The 12,151-nt window shown below is 43.1% G+C and overlaps 1 pseudogene; it reads left to right on the top strand.

The window, feature by feature from the left end:
- The first annotated feature begins 4,459 nt into the window (after nucleotides 1–4,459).
- Nucleotides 4,460–10,680, top strand: LOC144139892 (uncharacterized; annotated as a pseudogene).
- The last annotated feature ends 1,471 nt before the right edge of the window (nucleotides 10,681–12,151 follow it).

Raw genomic sequence — 12,151 nt, 5'->3', positions numbered from 1 at the left:
ATCCCAATAAAAATCTGATCCAATTAGGATAGTGACGTCGCTTTCATCCACGTGCTCACGCTCGAGACTTGCAGTGTCGATGAACTTCTTTCTCAGAACTCCAATCATAGTTTCGTCTGGAAACGGAATCAACTGGTTTGAAATCGATTCCACTTCAAGCGCTTCTATTGTTAATACGGTAGAGTTGGTTGTCAGGCTATTCAGTTGTATTCTCACTCTATTGAAAGTTTCTGTGATTTTCTTTCCACCAAATACTCCTACGGTGGGGGTTTCTTTTCTGTTAGACTCGCAACCCAGCTTCTTTGAGAAATCAGTCGTTATAAAGCTGCGTTGACTCCTCCAACAAGAAAAATTCTGCCATTTACCTTCCTCGTCGGTCCTGACACGTTGGCGGTCAGCGTTTGGAGGAGTACCACGGATTTTCTTTTTCTGGACATCAGCTGGATTGGAGTTCTGGTGACACTCCCGCAAACTTCATTCCGTTGGTCTTCGTAACACAACGAAGAAGCGTGCCGCCGCAAGCAGTGCTGGCAGGTGATTTTTCTCCTGCATTGCCTAGCAATATGCCCTTGCATCAAGCAACGGAAGCAGCGTCCCTGTCGAGTAAGACACGCCTTCTTCTCTTCTAAAGTTATGGAATGAGAGGAGCAAGAAGCTGCGTCGTGCGAGGAAAAACAGAAGATGCATTTCTTCCTCCCACTTGTAGCGCACAGAAGGGATGATACGGAAGGCAGTTGGGGACTTGCATGCTGCTGTTCCGAATTCGCATCGCTGAGCTCGTGTCTTAACCCAGCTGGCACAATCACTTCCCAACATTCAATTTCTTGCCCTAGAAATCTCACAAACTGTTCGAATTTTCTCTCGTGGATGGTAGTTGGTATCGAAGAATCATCATTCAGAGTATTTGCCATTGGAATCTTCGACCACTGATGAAATGGAAGTACCAGATCTCTTGGTAGCGTCCGGAGTAGAATTTCTCGTAGCATGGAGCAATACGTTGTAGGGCTCATTCCGAGGCCTTTTAGGCTTCGGTAGTGAACTTGAACCTCGTCATAGAGTCTCCGCAATCTCTGCATGTCTGACGATGAAGCGACCGGTTTTAATTCGATCAGGGTTTGCATATGATCTCGTACAAGGAGCGCCTGATCTCCGAACCGTTGTTTCAACAGCGCTACAGCGTCCTTGTAGCATTCCTCGTTCGGAGGCATTCCTGATACTGCGGAAGCAGCCTTTCCCGTTAAAAGGTTGATTAAGTACTGGAATTTCTCCGTAGGTTTAAGTTCGTGGTTCGTATGTATCGTACGCTCAAACTGGTTTCAGAATTAGAGCCATTTTCGTCGATCGCCATCGAACTTAGTCAATTCCAGGGTTGTAAGCTTCGCTCGCGTGGCTACGGTCCCGGAGTGGGGTGAGCTTGTCTGAGAAGGTTTAATACCAGACTCACCACTCGGATGATCTCGGAACCGAAAGGAAAGCTCCGCCATAATGTGTACAATTTTGTCGTTGAAGGTTGCTTGTTCGGATGTCTCCGCTGTAACGAGGTCGTCGGTGGTGTCGAGGTAAATATCCTCGTCGAGCTTTTGGATCTGTCGAAAGAGGAATTCCATCCGCTCCAGACAAATAGTCATGTCCATCTGTGTGGTAAGGTGTCCACTGTGGAGGCCCTCTTCGACGTTCCGAACGATGTCATCCAGCTTCTCCCGCAGTGTGTTTCGTCGCCGTAGCTTTCTTTCAATAGAGGTCATCGTGGGTCCCAAGGGTCTGGTCCGCCGGAGCAGGAGTCGTCGTAATAAGATAGTGGTCTTGCTGCTCTTCGTCTCCGACGTCAATTCCCGGGTTTCACGGCACCAAAATGTGGGAACCTAAGCCCGAGGGACAGTGACCTCCATGCAGAGAGGGGCGACCGTGGAGATCGCTAGCTTTAATGGCGATTATGAGAAGGATGAAGCACCTCGAGCGAGCCACCCGCGTGATCATCGGAACCGATGGTGATGATGTCATCGGTGCAACTGCGATGATGATACGAAAGTTTCGACAGACCACATTTTTCTGGTTATCCGGAAGGTGTTCTTGAAACTAAAAAACTAACGTGACTTGAATGGTTTCTAGCTAACCCTGATTGGTACGTGAATAATATTGACCCCTATTCCCTTATAATCGACGTGACGTCTGGCGGTCCACAATGTTTTGTCTGAGGTCCAATATTGTTTCTCGTTGGCGTTAATGATTTAACCAGCTGTGTTTCTTCTCCCGTACAATTATACACTCACGACTGCGTGAGATTTCGCAAATACATAACGATCATAAGAAATGTAAGCGCCAACATGATTCACATAACGTTATATCTTGGTGTGACTTGTGAAAAAGGCAGATGAATATAGATAACAATAAATGAATGGGAATGTCTAATCAGAATGGGGATCGCCCAAAACAAATTAAACGATTTTACCAAGAAAGTGTAACATCTTACCGTTATCTTGGCGTAGTCGTAACTGCCAAAATATAATAGAAACCTCACATTGCGAAAACAACAGGGTTGGAAAAACACAGGCTTGTTTACCTGCGATGGAACGTTAGCAAAGCGCCTGTTTCTTTAAAACTGCTTTTGATTACAATCTCTGTTCGTTCAAAACTTGAGTATGCTGCCGCTATATAGGATCCCAGTTACGCTAATCTAGATCAAGCGACTGACCTTGTACAAAACAATGCTTGTCGCTTTATTCTGTGAAATTATAACTGTACTGCTTGTGTCACTGCTATAAAATGTACCCCATCTTTGCCTTATTTATGGCTCCTCCGGAAAGTCGTTTACCTTAACCGGTTTGTCAAGATATGCAATGATGCCTCTCTTAAAAACAAAGTTGTTTAAATGACAGCGTACCACTTTTCTCGTATTGATCCCCAATATAAAGTATGAATGAATCCATGTAGTAGGAATACCTTTTTTATTAATTTCTCCCCTATAGATCCAACACTTGCCATCATATACCAGCCAACACTGCGCAGATATCAGACTTTTTTCTCTTCCGTCAGTCTTGATGCGTATTTTTCTGGGCGATAATACCACATGACTGATTATCAGGTCGTTAAATATGTGAGGGTGTGTGGTCTATGCTGTTACTGTTGGTGTGTTTTGAATGGTGGAGTTTTGCCCAGTTTGTACAGTAGGAGTCTCTTGCCGGCCAACGCGCTTTCCTTCTGTGTGTGTTTTCTGTGCCACAGTTATGTAACCTGGTTTTTGTATCTTATTTCACGTACCCCACTCCCCTCTACAATATGTTAGCGCTTGAGGGTGTGTAAAAATTGTGAATAAATCGATATATAAATACTCACAGTGTCAGCGTTAGCTGCAGGAAGAACAACACCCATAAGTACAACTGGATAAATATTTTAGACAATGAAGTGAGTGCGTGATGCAAGGGTGTGAATTTTTTATGAACCGTACCACCAATAGAGTTGACGGAGTTGAACGCCGAGGCAAAATCCATTGACACACAAATAAAAGCGAACTTCCGCTATCGTCATCTTACACAACGCTGTGATATATAGTTCAACGTTGTTCTTAGGTGATGTATTTCGTGAAAATATTCTATAAATAATTATGTGTGACTATTTTATTACAACATAGGTTGGCGTGTTTCCCAGAGTCGTATTTTGAGAGCTTTTGATGCAGCAAACAAAACCCCGGGTATCCTACACCTTGGATGATCGCGAGTCTACTGCAGACTACTGTACAATTGAAGAGCCCACTGTGCTGACGCAAATTATATTTAAGTTTAAGAACAGGTGTTGTAAGCTAAAGACGAATACTTGCAGCGATACTAAAGACGAATACTTGCAAGCTAAAGACGAATACTTGGGCGGCAGACGCGGCGCAGGCTACAGCGTACTCATCCTTCGTCCTGTTCTTGCAGATTTATCGTGCGCGCGGTCCGCATGCGGTTTTGGCTACCTCGACCAGACAAGAAAAGAAATCGCCGGCCAACTAGCGACGTCAAGCCCACGTGACCTGGAAGGCGCACTGGGAGATTTGCGACCGCACGGCGCACCCTACGCTACCTATAAAGGACGAGACTGCGCGAGGACTCTCACTTGGGCGGCAGACGCGGCGCAGGCTACAGAGTACTCATCCTTCGTCCTGTTCTTGCAGGTTTGCATTTTACCACTCCCACTAAGTCGCCATCTTGTTCTCTGTGCCACTACGCTGCTGCCCATGTAGCTTGGCGAAATGAGTAGCGCTGAAGACAATTGTTGCTTTGACTGTGACTTGGTTATCAGCCAGGATGACCCTTTTGCTGTTTGTAGTGAATGTTTATGCTCGTACCACTTGGGACCATGTTCGGGGATTGCGGAAAAGACTTTCAAGTCCAGATCAGAATCTACAAAGAAGCAGTGGCGATGCCCACTGTGCAGAGGCGCTAAGCAGAAAAAAACAGTTGACTACGCATCGGTTAATGCAATGGCTGAGCTACAGGAGAAGGTGAAGACCATGCAGGAAACACTGACCAGCCTTGAAGCAAGTGTTCAGCACGTTTCGGACAAGTATGATGAAATATTAACAAGTCTTGACCAACAGGAAAAAGAAATGATTGAGACGAAACAGCGTGTTGAGGGCATTGAATCTGTCCAAGGCAAAGAGCAAATCAGCTGCATAAAGAAAGACCTTGACGAACTTGAATGGCAGAACAGAAAGTTAAATCTAGAGTTTCACGGGTTGCCGAAGACAGATAAGGAAGACCTACAGGCTAAAGTAAACGAAATCGCGGGAACACTTGAGGTTCCCGAGCTGACGCACAATGACGTCACTACGGCCCATCGCTTGCCTTCTAAGCCCGACAAAACGCCTGCTGTAATCGTGCGCTTCGCTCGGCAGGCTACAAGGAACGCCTGGTTCGAAGCTCGAAAAAAACTGAGAGAGACTGAAAGTGATGTGTACATTCAGGCAAATATGACCAAGCAAACGAGAACGCTACTTTGGGAAACAAAACAGTGGGCACAAGAAAGGAATTTCCGTTTCGTTTGGCACAACAACGGCAAAGTTTTGATCCGGCGCAATGAAGGCGACCGAGCCATTGTTGTAAGATCGAAACATGACTTGGAAATGATGACGTAGACCTATGGCAGTTAAGTTTTTTCTGAACACCGACTTACATGTATGTCACCCCCGATACCTTGCGTACCCATCTCGGGAAAACCCATCTAGCTGGACTCAAATTTTTTCATTTAAATGCGCAGTCTGCGAGAAACAAGCGTATATCCTTGGAAATATTTTTTACCCAGATTGGATTTCAGTTTGACGTCATCATGTTATCAGAAACCTGGTTTACAACTGACGAAGATGTATTTAAAATCCCAGGATACAATGTTTTCTTTTTAAATCGCCCCTCTCGCCAAGGTGGAGGAGTATCTATGCTCATCAAAGATATTTACCAGTGTGACATGATACCAGCTTTCACGTGCACGAACTACGACTATGAAATATTGTCTGTAAAACTGAAGGACTACGTCATTTCTGTTCTTTACCGCCCTCCGTCTGGTTCACACGTTTTGCTCTTGAGTTATCTTGAACGTTTTTTCGATTACTGCGTCAACAATAAGCTTAAGATAATTTGTGGTTGCGATTTTAATGTCGACATGTCTTCTCATGGTAGTATAACAAACGAGATGACTTGGTTATTTCAAAGTTTCAACTTAACCAATGTTATAAACTCTCCAACACGAGTAACTGCAAACACTTCAACGCTCATCGACTTTTTTCTTATAGGTTCGGATACTACCAATGTTAAGGCTGGTGTTATAGCGTGCGATCTGAGCAATCACTTACCTATATTCATGGCAATCGAAAGAAACTATAGAGTTAAAAAACCACCGGTTAGAGCAAGACATTTTTCGTGCGAAAACTTGGATCACTTTAGGAATGATGTTCTAGAAATCGATTGGATGGACGTCTGTAGCGCCACAAATGCTTCCACTGCAATGGATACCTTCATCAAAAAAATTAAGCACCTGTACGATCAATGTTTTCCCTACAAAGAGTTTACCACCTCCCGAAAGATCCGTAAGCCCTGGATAACTAGACACCTACTGGCTAAAATAAAAAAGAAAGGCGTCATGTATGAAAAATTTCTCACCCACCGTAGACCAGAACTTTTAATAGAATACAAAAAATTTCGCAATAGCCTTAACAAGGAAATTCGTCGCGCTAGAAACGAGTATTTCAGTAACATATTTACAGAGTGTAGTCACAATACAATGGCAACGTGGAAAAAGATAGGATCACTCTTTGGCACTAATAGCACCTCCAACACAGTCTCGGAAATCACCGTAGATGGTAAAAAATTAAGAGGTTGTGATCTGGCAAATGCCATCAACGAATATCTTGTGACGACATTGTCCTCACCGGTATTATTAAATAACACGCTAAAGATGGTGAATTCTTGTTCCGACTCAGTATTTTTAGCCCCAGTAACTGAGGCCGAGGTATTTTCAACAATTATCCAGCTGCGAAACAGCAACAGTTCCGATCCTTTTGATTTTAAGCTCCACCCTATCAAACTCATTGCTGATATAATTTTCCGCCCCCTGACGAGTATATTCAACCTGTGTTTTTCTACTGGTACTTTTCCAGCGAATTTGCAAACCGCGAAAGTAATCTTACTGTACAAGAAAGGGGACAAAAACAGTTTTGGGAACTATAGGCCTATATCAATTTTACCGATTATCTCGAAAGTCCTTGAAAAAGTTTTGTATTCTCGGCACGCGTCCTTTACAGATAAACAAAAAATACTATCAGATGCTCAGTTTGGTTTCCGTAAACACAGGTCTACTGAACTGGCGCTACTTGCGCAGAAGGAATTTATTCTCCGCCAAATCGAAGACAGAAAATTCGTACTTGGAATATTTATAGACTTCTCGAAGGCTTTTGATTCGCTTGACCGAAAGTTGCTACTTAAGAAATTAGAATTATACGGTATTCGCGGTAGGGCCCTTGAGGTTATTGAATCATACCTTGGCAACCGCCAGCAATATGTAAACATAAATAACTCGACTTCTTTAACAAAGCGGACATACCTTGGCGTACCACAAGGAAGCATATTGGGTCCCTATTTATTCAACATTTTCATAAACGACATTGTGTTAATCAGCTCTTCCGTAAAATTTATAATCTACGCGGATGACACGAGCTTGTTTTTAGCCAATGAAAGCTGCACAGATCTCATTAGCCGAGGCAATGAGATTCTAGCTAAACTGTGTGAATGGGCTTCGTCAAATGGCCTAATAATAAACCGTGAAAAAAACCAAAGCTATTATTTTCCGAGCTAAAGGCAAACAAATAAATCCAATAAATAACTTGCATCTCGATGGCCGCCCCATAGAAGTTGTGAAAAGTTTCAAAACTCTTGGCGTGATATTCACCGAGCATATGCTCTGGGATTTGCAAACAGACCGGGTAGCAATGAAGCTTTCTAGAGTAATAGGACTTCTTTATCGAAATCGTGAGTTACTTCCCATTAAAACAAGGTTTATTATATACCATGCACTATTTCAATCATGTATTAGCTATTGTTTTTTAGTATGGGGTGCCACTACAATGTCAAACATCTCTAAACTTTCCCGACTGCAGAATAAAGTAATCAAAATAATAACCAATACTCCAATGGATCACTCGGTTGGTACTTTATTGAAACAATTCGAATTAATTCAGGTACAAAAACTGTTCGACTATCGCCTCTGTAAATCATTAATAAACGAGCGAATCCATAACACAAATACATTACTTAACTTGGCCAACTTGACTCGAAATAATTCTGTGTACAGCGTGAGAAACCCTGAACGCTGGTTTGTACCTACCAGCCGGACTAACTATGGGAATAATATGCTCAGCTCCATAACACCAAGACTACTGAACACTCTATATAAAAATGGTGTCGAAATAGAAAATGTAACCCCAAAGAACTTGTTAGCAGTGTTTCTTTAGTGATGCTCACCTTACTGCATTTTTGTTACTTGCATTGCCCCTGCACTGTATTTTATAGAGTACTGTTTTTTCTCTTGTTATATATGCATACCGTCGTGCCATCTTCTTTGTATTGCGATTGTTTCTTTGTGTATTTCACTGCAATATTACGTTTTCTATAACTAGAATATACTACTTACACAAGTTGCATTCAAATAATGAGCATGAAAATATTTGCTGCTGTATTTGCGTTGTACAAACTGTTGTCCAGGTCCAGGGGGTTGGAGCTTTGTCAAGCTGCAGTACTGCAGCTTTTCTCCAACCCCCTGATGTACTTGTACATGAAATAAACTGAATCTGAATCTGAATCTGAATCTGATATACCGAGTATTTGCAGACGAATAGACACAACTGAGCCAGGGAGTGCCTTTTTCTTGAAAGGCCACACAAAACCTCACGCCGTTGTAGGGGCTATACTGGGAGTGAAGTTCCGCTGCCCTGTGGGAAGACCAATATTGGTCCGACCGGGCTCCTTTTAAGGTGGTAGGCCACCTTCAAAATTCTTTTTTTTTCGTGATATCAATTTTCAGGTTGTTTTTGCACGCCAAACCATTCACATATATGTTGCAACAAAAATTATCCTCCTATCGTCATTAGTTTGCGAGTTACAGCAAGGTTTCTATACTCTATGCTCCTACAGCGAAACCGAAACCACATTTCCAACTGTGGTTTCGGTTTCGAAAAATCGCTTTCGAAAGTAAGCGTTGTTTCGTCTATATTAATGCTATTCGAAATAATTTATTCATTTTATTGTGACTGTTATATAAGAGAATTTCATTAAATACAACTTTGTGTTTAAAAGTTTTCGTAAATCTCTAAAAACAGCCACAAGGGGCACGCACGATGCTCGTCAGAATTTTTGTCTTTTTTTTGTTTGCCTTGGTCAGGGTACGTCAGGCTTCGTTCTCCATTTGTTCCACGTGTCAACGGTACTAGGGCTGTATGCTTAGGCCACCTGGACCATATTACGACTAGCATGGGTAAGTGCACAGAAGACGAGGAAGCGCAAGTTTGCTGCAAATCGCTATACGATGACGAGGCTGCCTACTGACACAGACGCGGGTATTTCGGCGACCGCGAAGAAGCTTGGGGACAGAACCAAGGCGTACAAAGCTCCAAGGGAACAGGATAATGGACATTGGTATTCTTTCGTCAGTGTTTTCAGCGCTGGCATGTTCCGAATGCATGAACACAAGACTGAAGCTCGAGGAACGCTCTCACCAAGAGATATGTTCGGCTTGTGCGGTCGTGTGTACCGACTGTGGGTTCGAGCGCCCATTTCAGACGTCGAGAAAGGTGGGTCGTGCCAATGAGAACAATTTACATCTGGTTTACGCGATGCGCCAGTTAGGAAAAAGGCACGCTGGTGCGAAAACTTTTTCTAAAGTGATAAACATGCCTGCTCCTCTACGTCACTCCGCCTACGACAAATTGTCATCTCGGCTTTCTGCAGCGGCAGGAGAAATGGTGTCGACGTCGATGAGTGATGCGGCTGTGGAAGCTCGTCGTGTTGTGGGGAGTGCCGAGTGTGGCCTTTCAGGTGATGGCACATGTCAGAAGCGTGGCCATTCATTTTTGAACGGTTGTGTGTCTGTGATTTCTGTTGACGCGGGAAAGGTTATTGATGTTGATGCCCTTTCTAGCTCGTGTAAGTCTTGTAAAACCAAAAGCAAGTTGAGGCAAGATAGTGCTTCGTACCAGGAATGGAAGGCAAACCACCCTTCCTGTCAAGCAAACCATGAAGGAAGTGCTGGCAGTATAGAGACGGTTGGTCTATACCGAATATTCGAAAGGTCGAAAGCCACAAGGGTTTTGCAGTACCTGCAGTACTACGGCGGTGGTGATTCCAAGAGTTATGCCGCTGTGAAAGACATGTATGGAAAGGACAGTGTGCAGACACTAGAATGCATTGGGCAGGTTCAGAAGCGTGTTGGCTGCCGCCTCAGAAAACTGAAGACACTGCGTGGACTCGGTGGTAAGGGAAAGCTCACCGATGCCCTCAATGACCGCCTGCAAAACTACTATGGCATCACCATAAGGGCTAATGAGGGGAACATTTCTGCAATGAAAAAGGCTACCCTTGCCAGTCTTTTTCATTGCAGCTCTACCGACAAGCAGCCGAGACAAGGCCTGTGTCCACTTGGACCGAAAAGCTGGTGCGGATACCAAAGGGTCGAAGCACTCGGCCAAGGGAAATATGTAAACAAAGGAGAACTTCCAAATGTGCTCAACAAGGTTAAAACTGTCTACAGTGATCTGTGCTCCGATGAACTTCTAATGAAGTGCCTGCATAGAAAGACGCAAAATACTAATGAGTGTTTCAATGGTCTAATATGGCAGAGGGCACCCAAAGAGGTCTACGTAAGCTTGCCTACAGTAATGTTTGCCTTGCATGATGCTGTGGCACACTTTATAATGGCAGTGTAAGCACCCTAGATATCCTGAGGCAACCTGGCATAGAACCAGGGTACTACACGACGAAAGCTTCCATCGCCAGGGATCACCAGCGCATGCAGAATGCTAAAAGCAATTCAGCGGATGGGACAAAACAGGCCAGGAAGAAAAGACGAGCAGCCATCCGAACAAAAGGAGACTATAATGCTTCCGCAGAAGGGCACAGCTATGAATCTGGCGCATTTTACGCCTGCATGCGAAGATTGTGAAACTTTTCGCAATCTCGGAAATCTTTGTTTACGTTTTTCTGAAAATAAGTTTGCTCCAAATGATACGACTCAAACTTTCATAACTGATTTCTCAGAGAATACTTTGAAATGAAATTTCGCACAAATATTTACAACATATATATATGCGCAGTGAACTAGAATAAAAGAAATCCATGGAATATTTTTCAATTCACAGCTGAATTCTCAAACAGGTTCAGTCTTAATAGGCTCTTTTCCCCCGTTTTTTTGTTTTTTTTAACATTACTTCCTTGATATTTACTGCATAAAATTTATTCTAGTTCACTGCATAGCTCCAGCCATTAGTTACACAAATGTCAAAGCTTTACTGAATAAATCCACCTATTAGTCACTTATCACAGCTGGCGTGGCTAGCACTTTTAGTGCAATTTTTGACAAAGATTACCTCCCAATAAATAAATATTCAATATTTTGCACTGTAAATGGCTGGGTAAGCTAAACGACATGCTTGTTTTGAGGGAAAAGGTATTTCAACGCTGGCTCCTCTTTAAAAATTTTGTTTTTGAGTGGCTACTAAATGATCGCCTTCACGAGGAGAAAAACTCACTAAAAGCAAGTTCTGGCAGTGACTCAACACGCGGTAGAAACTTCTGTTTTCAATAGCACACGCAGGAGCAAAAAATGAACATATTCTTGCTCGGCACCATCTTTTAAAAAGATATAATCAATCAATCAATCAATCAATCAATCAATCAATCAATCAATCAATCAATCAATCAGTCAATCAATTTCAATCAATAAACCTCTATTAAAGTGCCCAGGAACAGCCGAAGCCTTCGTGCTGGCGCATTTAGAAGAAAAAAAAGGCTGCCTTGAATTACATCAGCGGCTGGCACATAACCAGCCATTAGAAAAGGTGTTGAGCGAAGAACAATAGGAAACCCAAATACTACAGAGAATAAAATTAAAAGTGGCATTTAACCTACATTACACAGCAAAGACTGTCAATTATGGTACATTGCAAAAATGCATCGTACAATAACGATAGCAATACAATGAAGCATCAATTACACAAAAATGTAGGAAACGTACTACAGCAAATATTTGTAACTATTCCCAGAGAATGACAAGTTATAGAAACATTTGTTACTGTGGCCTTCAGGGCACCTTTAAAACGTGCATGAAGAGTTGACTACAGAAGTGTGCCAGAGTACAGACAATTGCGCCCGCAGCATCAACATCAAACACGAACAAATAAGAACAAACTGTGAAAACAATGCACAAACAAGGAAAATAATTTAAGAAAACAAGTACTGTCGAAATGATGTTTGCGCACGACGGCTTACAGCCCTGCCGAAAACCCCCGAAACGGACCGCGAAAAGTATCCAGTTCACAGGAGGGAAAGTTACATATAGAGGCACCGCAGGCTATCAAGAGGAGAACATCTGCTTAGTTGTGCAGCTGTGTGGAATGGGCGGTTAAGCCTTGATG

Source organism: Haemaphysalis longicornis, unplaced genomic scaffold (assembly GCF_048455015.1).
Source record: "Haemaphysalis longicornis isolate Haplotype H1 unplaced genomic scaffold, Haemaphysalis longicornis Haplotype H1 scaffold_5, whole genome shotgun sequence".
NCBI lineage: Eukaryota > Metazoa > Arthropoda > Arachnida > Ixodida > Ixodidae > Haemaphysalis > Haemaphysalis longicornis.
Note: the sequence above shows the minus strand (reverse complement) of the source record. Positions and strands in the feature narration are given on the sequence as shown.